The sequence below is a fragment of the Chinchilla lanigera genome, unplaced genomic scaffold (genome assembly GCF_000276665.1).
Source record: "Chinchilla lanigera isolate Chin_1 unplaced genomic scaffold, ChiLan1.0 scaffold00005, whole genome shotgun sequence".
Lineage (NCBI taxonomy): Eukaryota > Metazoa > Chordata > Mammalia > Rodentia > Chinchillidae > Chinchilla > Chinchilla lanigera.
The window spans coordinates 23,972,589-23,984,725 of NW_004955406.1; the positions used below are offsets into that span (position 1 = coordinate 23,972,589).

Genomic DNA, 12,137 nt, shown 5'->3' on the forward strand with positions numbered 1-12,137 from the left:
ATTTGGTTTCTCCTCAGAATACTTTCTCTCAGAAAAGAAGGAGTTGCTTTCCACTTGAATTCTTCCCACAGCCCTTTTCATTATGTGATAATCTCTCTCTCAATTTGTTCCTTTCTCTTTCTTTATTTCTTTCTCTCTCTCTTTTTTTCTTTCTTTCCTTTTTCTACAGAAATATTATTTGGGTAAGACACATTAGCCTGAAGTGACCTTAAGAAATCATAAGCTTATAGATAAATATGGTTGTCTGCTTTTAAAAAAGGAGCAAATAAATTTGTAATGAATTTAATTAACTTTTTCTTAGAAAAAAATCCCCCAAACTGCAAACTGCGAATGTTATTATAGATCAGGTCTCTGGACCCTCTCTAGAGGTCCTTTTATAGAGCAATACTTTAAAGGGCAGCCCTGTGATGGTCACGAATAGACTCTTCTAGGATGAGTAGGAACAAAACTGGCTGGATCTTCTGAAAGGGAATTTGTGTCTTAGGATAAAAATTCCAGTGGCAGAGGCATCATGGTTTAAAAAAGAATACAGGGGCTGGGGATTTAGCTCAGTGGCAAAGCGCCTGCCTGGCAAGTGCAAGGTTGTGAGTTCGGTTCCCGGTACCGGAGAAAAACCAAAAAAAAAGAAAAAAAAAAAGAAAGTAAAAAAGAATACAAATTAGGTGGAGGGAAGGTGATGTCTGGAAAACAGACCAATGACTAAACCGTCCAATGTCCTTGCTAGTGAAATGGGGGACACTTGCTACTAAAGAAATATATGGCAGCTTTGAATCAAACAGTTTCAAGGGATGGAAGAGGAGAAAAAAGGGCGATTTCTAAATTGAAAGATTATTTATATATCGTGATTTTAAATATGTATGTGTAATTGAATGAACAAACATTAAAATGAGATGTGTAATTATTCAGTCTGCTTCCTTGAAGGCTTATTCTCAAGCTCAAATTATGAAAAAAAATTCTTTTTTCTCTTTGTGAGGGTGTGACCTTATGTAAGGGTCATATTCTATTCCTATATACTTTTATAATAAGAGCAAAATCAAAAGCACAAACTTTCTATCCCTTCCAGGAACTCTTAATGTTTAATAGGTGTATATGCTTTTATGTAAGTAGTTAAACTTTAATGGTGAGATTCCAGGCATCAGCCATTGGACGTGGGAAGGTACGTAGCAGAGGAATCATATTATGCTGGGCTATATCCTCAGCCCTGAGTGAGGCCAGCTTCGGGCGGGAAGTTTCTACCAGGGAAAGTTTTTTGTAGGAGGAGCTTTGGACCTCTGTTTACAAGTAGGCAGTGGATTTATTTGGAAGAAAGGGATAAAAAGTCATGTGTTAGGAATCTGCTGCATTATAAACCACCCCCAAATTTAGAGTCTTAAAACAACAACCATTTATCTGTCACTATTCTTTGCCTTGGTAATTTGGCCAGAGCTCAGCTGAGTGAAGATGCCTCATCTCGAAGTTGCATCTGTCTGATGCAACTGCAGTCACTGGTGGGTCAGGCAGTCTGACAGCCTTGCTTCTGTCTTGGCTGGATGGCTGCCGTCCATCTCCGCGTGGCCTCTCTCCTCCTCACTGGCGGGCAGCAGTGCTGACAGGGAGCTCAATAGTGAAGACACAGGGAACCAAGGCCTAGGAGTCATGGGGTGTCACTTGGCCATATCCTATTGCCCAAAGCACTCACAAAGTCAGCTCATATCCAAGCAGATGTGGAGCTGGGTCCCACTTTTTGATGGGAGGAGCTGTAAAGAATTTATGGCCATGTTTATCTTACCTTACAGTATTTCCAAAGGAGAGAACAACTTCAGAAGGGAGTGGAGATAAGAAAATGTGTTTTAAAAATTGTAAGCAGTCAAGCCTGGCATGGTGATACATGTCTGTTATCCCAGCACATCGGAGGCTGAGACAGGAGTATCACTGAATGTTTGAGGCCATCCTGGGCTACATAGTGAGTTCAAGGCCAATCTGAACTACATAGTGAGAGCCTGTCTCAAAAAATAACAACAGGAAGAACAACAACCAACCAAACAAACAAAAAGAAGGCCAAAATAATTAAGCAGTCTGGTCTGATTTAAATAGAGAAGGTCTGTTGGTGAGAAGCTTGCAGTGAAACCCAGTGGGCAACTTGAAAAGCCTAAACAATATAAACTTCGACTTTGATGTAAGGGTCGGCAAACCCCAGTGCAGGTAAGCAGTCTACTGCCTCAGAGAGCTCCTTTCTATTCATTCTCGCTGCTGTTGTTGTTGTTATTGTATTTTAAAGAAAAACTTGCTTTAAAATCCTGGAAAACTCTGTTTCATTAAATTCCGTGCCCAGCAATAGACTTCACCAAAATCTTTATGGTCTTTTACAAGTCAGGAGAGCCCAGAAGCAATAGAAGACTGTGGCTCTACACCTGAGCTCTACGAGCCAGGATGATTTTAGTTCAAATCCCATCTTCACTATCTGGAAGCCCTGTCACTTTGAATGAGTCACTTAACCTCTTTGGGTGTCAGTTCCTTCCAGTATAATGTGGGACTAAAATTGTGTCTACTTTTCAGGATTGTCCTGAAGATTAGATACAATCACACTGACTAGTAGTGTAGGACTTCCCTGAGTCTTTCCAGGCGAATATTTCCCTCAGGGCTGACTGCACAATTCATAGTCTAGGCAGCACAACAAGAAATAAGGGAGACGTTTCACCACAGGTACATTCTAAAAGGTAATGTTAGTTTACACTAATCCAGGTAGAATCAACTTCACCTATACTGTGTAACTGGAACTAACTTATCCTTGGTGGCGTTCATGTTTTTTAACTTCTCTATAAATGAAAAAACCTATCAACTCAGATTAAGTGTACGAGACTGCACACTTAAGACAAACGTAAATAAAACGTTTGCTATTTGAGAAAGCATGGAACCAGATTCAGCAGAACAGCATGTGATGTTCCAGCTTCTGTTCTGTTCAGACAAGGGGCCGATAGCTGGTCAAGGATGCATCTTGGCTCAAGAGTGATAGTCACAACCATCTGCATGCTTTTTGTCCATTCGGAGAATCTGGAGAATGCACAGGAACAATCCTATTGCTAAACTTTCAAAGGCCATACTCAGAAGTACGCATTTCTTGCCCTTCGCCTCCACATCCCACTCCAATGCTCTCCTGAATTTTCCCTTGAACAATTCCTAGGAAATGGCTGAAGCAGTCATGCGGTCTTATGTGATATGCTCTAATTATAATCCCAAAGCCGGAAATGGAAAGTATTAGCATGTAACTAATTTTAAGACAAAAAAAGCAATGTTTTTTCAAATGTGAATAAAGTAGCATGTAATCGACTCTCAGCTAACTATGAACATGCCTATCCTAGCACTTTAAAAAAAGAATCCCCAAGAAAACGGAGAAATACATTTTTAATGGAGCCACCTGTGCCTCAAGGCCTCTGAGAACTTTAACAAGGATCGGTCTATGAAAATAGTTGCTATAAGCATGTATAATAAATTAAACATGAATTTTAAATTATTCACTGAGTTTTCCTAAGGGATTGAGCTGCTGTAGGGGCCATGAATAAGCAATCAGTAGCGATTTTAAAAAGAAACTGAAAAAGAGGGCGCATCTAAATTTCACTTTTGCTGAAGAATGAGTTATAAGGGTAACTTTAAGTTAGCAGTACTAATTAATGTACATGTGCAACGCAAGATGTTACTTTATATTTTAATGCAGTTTTGTTGGTCTACATTTAGTTACAGAGCTGGGAGAGAAAAATAATAGTAATAATGATAGAGATACTATATGAGTTACTTTATTTTTTTTTTTTTTTTTTTGGTTTTTCTCCGGTACCAGGAACTGAACTCACGACCTTGCGCTTGCCAGGCAGGCGCTTTTGCCGCTGAGCTAAATCCCCAGCCCCTATATGAGTTACTTTAATTAGACCTTTTATAAATTATCCCTGTTTTGAGTAGGAGGCAACCATGCATGCACAAAGGGATTAATTTGTCTTGGGGCATAGGCAGAGGATTTGAGCACTAGGGTTTATGAGGTTAAAAATTTATGTTCTTCTCACTCCACCATTGTAGCCAAATGGTTTTATTCTTGCAGGTAGATTGATGGAGAGAAGTAGCTAACTGTTCTGTTGTCAGAGTTCTTGGCCCAGATACCCGCTCTTCCTCATGCTAGCTGTGTGACCTTGGATAATTAATCTAACCTCTCTATGCTTCAGTTTCTTCTGTTACATAGTGACAGCATGAGGAGTAAGTAGGAGAGTTCAATGTGCCGTACAGTTGTTATTACTGAAAGTTAATAGACAAAAGAATGGCCCGTTGCTTTAGGTGAGAAAGAGCCCTAAAATAATGCCATATGCCCTTCCTGGGTCTGGAGACCAGCAGATTACTCACTCTGTCAGGCCTGGGTGATCTCAGCTTGTCTCACTCATGGCCAGCTGTTCAGAGTCCCTATGCATCTGACTGCATGGTGCAGCCCATCCTGCACCATCAGGTGCTGGTGTAGGGGACCCTCACTGTCTCTGGGTAGTGGCATGCCAGGTTCATGGTCATGAAGGTTTCTCTCCTTGGTCATGTGCACCCTCCTTAAGCTCGCCCCAGAAGGTATACGGCAAGAGTCTTCTCTGTGGTGGACCTTTTCTCTGCAAAGCCTGCACTTAGTACCCCAGGCTAAATAAGAGAACAACAGCTTTATCTCCTGTGGCCTTTGAAAATCCTTCCCAAAGATGGGAAGAGAGTATTATGAGCTGAATTGTCCCTCTTACCCCTCCAAATTCATATACTGAGTTCCCAATTCATATGTTGAATTCCCAGTTTTCATATATTGAACTCATAATTGAATCCCTAACCTTTAGAATGGCCTTTTGAAGAGACATTAAAGTAAAATTCAGCCTTAATCCAATGTGACTGATACCCTTATAACAAGGGGCGATTAAGACATGGATGGTGGTGGGAAGACCATGTAAGACACAGTGGGAAGGAACTACCTGCAAGCCAAGGAAAGTGACCTCACAAAATTTCAAACCTGCTGACACTTTTGATCTAGGACTTCCAGCTCCAGAACTGTGAGAAAATCAACTTTTATGTTTAAGCCACCCAGTCTGTGACACTGTGTTCTGGAAGCCCTAGATGACTAATAAAGCAGGTAGGACAGTCCTCAGGTCATCCAGAGCAGCAGATACCATGTGCAGCGCACTCCTGGAGAAACCTGAATCAGAAGAGCTCCCATCCTGCCAGGTCGTTTAAGGTTTCAGGTTTGTGGGAGGTCAGCGGAAGGATACGAGCTGCAAGGTTTGAAGGCACCGTCTGAAATTATATTTTTAGCAATTCGTTTGGGGATTTGTAGCCTTTCTTTGGCTTTCCCAGTCTCATGACAAAATCAGCATGTACTTGATCAGTGATAGATTGATATGGATTCAGGGGAAGAACTCCAGGGAAAGGGTGAGGAAAGGAGATAAGTCAAACCATTAGGTCTTCTTTCCCCAGCTTTGCCCAGGGCCGACCTCAAAGGGCCTCCATCTGTGCTCACAGGAAGATGGAGTTCTGATGTGAAGGAAGATAGCTTCTTCCCTGAATGTGAAGCTTTCTAGGCTGGAGGCTCTGGGTTAAGGTGATTGTGTCACAGCTCGATGATTGAACATTTTTTTTGACGTTTTAGCTTTTGCAACTTTCTGATCAGAAATTTCTGCTTTGCTGATAAGGGATGTGGTGCAATTGAGAAAGGAAGTGTGGGGAACACACAAAGCCAGACGTCTTGGCTGAACTTCAGGGAAACGGAAGACTTCTGCCATCCCTTTGTCCCAAGTACTTAACTCCCCTCCTTCCTTTTTCCTTACTTTTGTCTCTGGTGTCCTATAGTTTCTAACTTTTTAAATTTGGCTTGTCATTTGCTTAAACATGAGTATAAAGAAAATACTAACAGCAGGAAAATAAACTTTGAGTAAGTTGTAGAAATGCTTCTTTTTCCCGTATTGGATATCAGGTTAGATTTGCCCTCCAGTAAGGTTTCTGCCCTTGCCCTCTCCCTTCCCCCATTTTCCCCCTGGAAACCTGCTTCTCACCTAGCAGCCTGTCCTCACACTCTCAGGATGCTCGCGGTTTCTAGGATTTACTCTAGGATTTTTATGAGACTGTTGAAGACTGAAAAAACGTCTACGGGTCTAATTTCAGAACATAAGTACAAATATTGTAAGGTAGAGGGCTCTCCCAAAGTTTCCAGTAGGTTAAATCTATCACTGATGGGAGTGCTGCCTGTAAATGTAATGGTGCATGCAGAGAGGGAGAAGAATTAGGTTGTTTGCATATGGATGAAAAAAGTAGAGATAGACTCCTAGACAAATTTAAAATATTGTGCAGTGCATTACTGTAGGTGGCCTAGAAAGTCACTTACTATACGAAAGAAATTAGGTAATTATATAACATCTCATTTAAAAGCTTCTTTCTTTCTTTTTTCTTTCTTTCTTTCTTTCTTTCTTTCTTTCTTTCTTTCTTTCTTCTTTCTTCCTTCTTCCTTTTCCTTTTTCTTTTTCTTTTTTAAGTGGTAATCATTTTTTCCCTTCCAGATGTGGAGGTGGAATAACCATCTGTCACTCTATGGCTAGTGGAGAGAGATTACAGACAAGGGCATGAAAAATGCACATCCTGTCCTCAGTGTGGGCTTATGGATGAGAGAAAAATAGCTATTAACAACGTGGAAATTTATGAGGAAAACTAATACTTTGACTAAATTTCATATCATTTCTTGTGATGTTATAATTCTTTAAAAGTGGGTAGCCTTAGCACTTTCCTCCAAAAACTGAACGTATTTTGGATGGGTAATTAAACATGTGGAACAAACACAAAAACAACAGCTTTGAAGATAATCTTTTAACCATTCTATACAATTCTCTTTTTGGCCTCTGATCCAGAAGACAAAGATGAAATTTATAACTGCATTAAGGTGGTCCTACCTTTTGGCAGTCAACTTGTTGGACATGCTACTTGAACTGGACAGAAATGACAGAATTGTAGATAACACCCTTGCAAGGAGTGTATGGTCCAGTCTGTCTTGAGGTGGGTTCTGGTGAAGGAACATCCACTGCATTTCTGATTTCCTCTGTAGCATGTTTTAGACATTATCTTAAAGTAAATCAATACAAAGTACATTGCACTTTCTCTAGAGAAACAAACTTAGAAGTGAACTTTGAAACAAATTAGTCATTTATAGGGTCAGTAGAGCAAACACATAACATCTGACCCAGCAATATCAACTGTGAAATTCTGAACTGGCAGGATCTGGAAACAACAGCAGAGCTCAGCGAATGAAGAGAGTTGACTCTCCGCAAGGTGGTACCTGTTACCCTGACTGAGTCTGTTCCAGAGGGGCATTCAGACATCACTGAACATTGTGAAGAACCATGGCGCACTCCAACACCATCCTTGAGTTCTTTCGTGCTAAGTGAACTGGTGATAATCTTTGACTAGGAGAATTGAGAACACGCTGCTCCTCACCATCTCCTGCGGGTCTCTGGCTGCTCCTGCAGGAGTAGGAAGGACCATATTTGCTTTAGATTATGGGTAACTAATTATAGAGATGTTTTAGGCTACCATACGCTTTTCCTCAAGGAATAGGCTTGGAGGCAGAGAGCCAGTGGGTCTCTATAGAAAGCTTTGGATTCTTCTCCCCAGTAAGTTCTGCTTAATGCTGGATCTCTGCAACGTAATGTTGATTTGTTAGTCCAAGGCGTTATAGATTATTGTGGCTAAAGAACAAAACCTAAATCTTGATAAAAATGCAGCATAAAATATACCATTTTAATTGTGAAATGTACAGTCCTATGACACTAAGTCTGTGGCTTTTGCCTCTAAACTTGAGCCCATGTCGGTTCTCCACTACAGCTTCCTTCTCACCAGTGCAGTGACTATGTTTCCTCCATGTGAAGATGCCATCAACTGTAAATCAAACCACCATGATGCGAGCAAGATTTCATTAAAAAGCGCATTGCTGGCAAGTTTCATTGGGCGTCAGCTACAAGCTATTACTATTCTATTAAAATATGCTTGTAGAATGGAGGACATATGTAGCATCTCTGTATCCTGTGGCAATAGCAGGAGTTTAAAAAACTCTATTTCTAAGGGGACAGTTACTTTTTGTATGGTGTCCATGGTGACCATGCTGGAAACACAGACTTGGCTGAGCAGTCATGGGAATGCCACGATATTCCCTGGGCAGCCCAAGCGGCCATCTTCTGGCTGAGGGAGGCTAGGTGTTCCACTTTCTAATATCACTGTCATGGTGTCTTCATATGGCTGATTTCCTTTCCCTACGGTGTCAACAGAAACTGCAGAATAAATAGACAGAGGCATCAGAATTAAGCCATGGGTGTCAGGTTGTGTGAAATAAGTATTGATGTTTTGAAACCAGAAACCCAAGTTTTTTCTAGTAAGTGAAATCCATGTTGAACAGAAGAGCAAAGGGAATGCTGGGACCAAGGGGGCGAGAAATTCCAAGATGTCAGCTTGAGAACGGTGGCAAGAGTTAAGAATGGACGGCCACTTCTGTTGTCTGGATCGGTTACAATGAGAAAGACAATACGTAGGCTGAACCCACAAGCACATGAGGATTTTCACTTTGGTTTACATTTTGGTTTATAGAGAACTATTTCCTCCTTCTTCCTAACTGGTTCTCAGTCTGAGTGGTAGTGCAGCTATTATCAAGAAGGGAGTTCCACCCAAAATGCTATTGGTGATAGATTTGTGTGACTTATGTCTATATTATTCTACCAAGTCTCTCTTGTAACTATGAGGAAGAAATTCTAAGTCAGACAGTTAACTTTATCTATACCCTGTAGGGCAATAGAAACTAGCAAAACTCCTGAACCAATGCAAGGCCTGAGAGGGTGCCATGGGCTTGTTAACAGCTCTATGATCATGCTAGTGCCTCAGAAGTTGATTAAATGTGTCAGAGCAAACATGTGGCAAGACTAATGCCTTTAAGAACAGAATTAAGCTTGTAAAAGTCTCAAATATAAAAAGCGATTTTTTTTTTTTTGGTTTTTCTCCGGTACCGGGAACCGAACTCACGACCTTGCGCTTGCCAGGATTTTTTTTTTTTTTTTGTCTTTTTTGAGACAGGGTCTTGGTATGCAGTTGAGGCTGGCCTTGAGCTCATTTTGTAGCCCAGGCTGGTCTCCAACTCTCACTGATCCTCCTGCCTCAGCCTCCTGAGTGCTAGGATTACAGGCATGTACCACCACACCCGGTAAAAAAGGTTTTAAAAAAAGTGTATAGACATCTGAGAAGACTTTAACTGTTTATCTAGGAGAAGCCCTTGACTTTGCTTTCAACTGAAGAATGTACCAATGAAATTACACAGGGCTCTCCACATTTTGGGGAACCTAACAGTCACCAGGAAATAATTAGCAGAATATTCACTGGCAACTAATACTTCAGAAGACCTGTGAAATAAAGTCTATGTTGGAGTTTGTGGGGAATAAGAAGGTATTGTGACAATCTCAGAAAATAATTTTCTTGGAGACCAAATCCCCATAGGGATTAAAGAAACTAATAGTTCTTGGGCATCTATTATCTGTTGAGAATTTTATATACATTTCTCATTTTAACCTCATTTTATATACATTTTCCACTTTAACCTACTGAGGAGGTAGGTTTGGTTCCCATTTTACAGAGGAAGGCAACAACTAGGCTCAGAATGTTTATGTAATTGCCAGGTCTGATGCTTGAACAGTGGCAGAGCTGGGGTTTGACATTTCCCAGTGCAGTAGTGACCCACTGTGCTTCGGCCTGACACCACAATGGAGCTCTCCAGTCTCCTACTTGGTTAAACTCCTGCAGCAGCAATTTGCCTATCCAATTATATGGAATTTTTAATTTTTAGCAAAGCTATGTCATTAAGGCTTTTAGTAATTTTTTTAAAATTACTTTAAATCTGTACTGCTTGATGGAGACCACTATGAAGCAGCCCTAAGCAGGACTTAAATTAATCAATTGACTTTTCATGTTCACTTGTGAATCTGTCCAAGGCCTAGGCCTTCTTGTCTGGAAATGGGCAGCAGACGCATAGTAAGTGAACCTCTGTGAGTCCCTAATCCCTACTAAAACCTGTAATGGTGGATGAAACCAGAATACCTCAAAGGATAAATCAAGATCACAGCCAAGGACACCTAGATCTGATCTCAAGTAGATAAAGACTATAGCCTCAGGCATCTCACTCTTGGGTGGATTAATTTAATCCTTATTAAAGATTGATTTAATACCTTACTTGGAGAAGTCCTTTAATAATTCTGCCCTTCCTTAGTTCTCCTGTCTCTTCTTCTGATAACCAAATAAATGCGAGCCACCCAGAGAAGGTCTTGGTCTTAGCCCTGAGAAAATCTCTAATTCTGTGAGAGGGCTTTGGTCCTCCTGGAGTCCTGAAATCATTCCATTTACCTCCTTTATTTAGCCTTCGCTGTACCCTGAAATCATTCCATTTACCTCCTTTATTTAGCCTTCGCTGTACACTGGCTTGGGAGGTTGCAGACCTGATCATCCTGCAATAACTAAGGGATGTTGTTAACCCAATAACTGTTAACATCCCTTTAAACTCTGTCAGCTTTCCCACTGTGTTTATGTTTTGTTCTCAGTCAGACTGTAGTCAGTCCCTCTCTCCCAGGGACGTTCCAAACTACACAGACAACCTTATTGTTTATACCTCTGCCTGTATCTTTTCAATTATTTCATAAGGCTAACACTTAAAAAATTTTCAGTATAAATAACCATCAAGGTCAAAAGGAGGCAGGAAAACAAAAGTTAATTTCATTCAGAAGATTCTGTTTTCTCCTGGCTTTGGTGATTGCTTCCTGATTGAGTCACTTCCCCTGAGTGAATAACACTGGAAAGCAGATAAAGAGGCAGCAAGAATTGTCTCAATGAACAACAGGAGATGTAAACAAATTTTCTTTCAGTTCATGATAGTTCTTATTTTGCATCGGAAAGTATGTGTAGTTCAAATTACTATAATTCCCCTTCTTGTGCCAAATGTAATCCTGGAGGAGGCTATTGCTGGTATCAGGACTGGAGTTTATCCTGCATCAAAGCCAGTAGCTCATCTTTCCATCTGGGCTAGACCCATAGTTTGCAAACTTATTTCTGAGATACTCATCCATTGGTAAATTCCAGTCTTGGGCTACTGTAGGTCATATGCAAGGCTTTCCTCCAAGGTTTGCAAACCTAACATGACTCTTGTTTAAAAGTGTTCTTGCTACTGGAAGTACAACTTGTTCTCCTGACGTTTGTGTTGGCCACCTCAACCTTGTGGGTTGGTTAACTTTGGGTTTAATTTTGCAAGGCTTAAGGCTTGGCTACCTGTGGGGCTGGCCCTCCCACAGGTCCTTCCTCCCAGCTGGGACAATCTGCTGGAACATTTGGCTAAAGGTTTCCAGATATTCCTTTGAAATAGTCTTGATTATGGCTCAAGTGTTCTTGGAGGCTGTTTGTATTTGGGATCTCCCTATGTGGTCTGACATGGCTCCAGCTGTTGCTTTTTCTGACGGGGAGGCGTTTAAGTACTTGTCTTGTTTGTCACTGTGAATTGATTTAATTAAACTTTTCCTTCAAGTTTGGAGCCTGTAAATTTCCTGTTGCTGCCACCACAGATTCCATAAACTTAGTGCAAATTAGTTTTCTTACACTTCTGGAGCTAGCAGTAAAAAATGAATCTTAAGAGGCCTAATTCAGAGCTTAGGTAGGGCTCGTTCCTTCCACAGTATACAAGACGGAATCTGTTTCCTGCCTCTTCCGCATCTAGAAACATCTAGCCACATCTTGGCTCCTGGTCACATCACTCCAGTCTCTGGTTTCATGATCACACTACCTTCTCTATTAGAGTCAGATTCTCTCTGCCTCTCGCCAACTAAATTGTGTGATTACATTTAAGTACCACCCAAATAATCCAGGGCAACCTCCTCATCTCAAAATCTTTGATCACATCTACAAAATTGCTTTTGCCATATAAGAGAACATTCACAAGTCACCTTATTGGGACATGAACATCTTGTGGGACTGTAAGTCTATCACACAGTCAGATGCAACTGCATTTGAATCCTAGCTTTAACAATGTTTTACCCTTTCTAAGCTTTAGATTTCTCATCTCTACATGGTGATAATGTTTATCTCTCACTGGGTTCATG

At 40.9% G+C, this 12,137-nt stretch overlaps 1 long non-coding RNA gene across 1 annotated transcript in view; it reads left to right on the plus strand.

Annotated features, from left to right (window-relative positions):
* The window catches only part of LOC106150098, a 48,993-nt gene extending 41,229 nt beyond the window's left edge, over positions 1 to 7,764 (plus strand). The window contains exon 6 of the long non-coding RNA XR_001236708.1: positions 7,240 to 7,764. This is a non-coding gene — a long non-coding RNA (uncharacterized LOC106150098). The remainder of the gene's footprint in view (positions 1 to 7,239) is intronic.
* Positions 7,765 to 12,137: the final 4,373 nt, after the last annotated feature.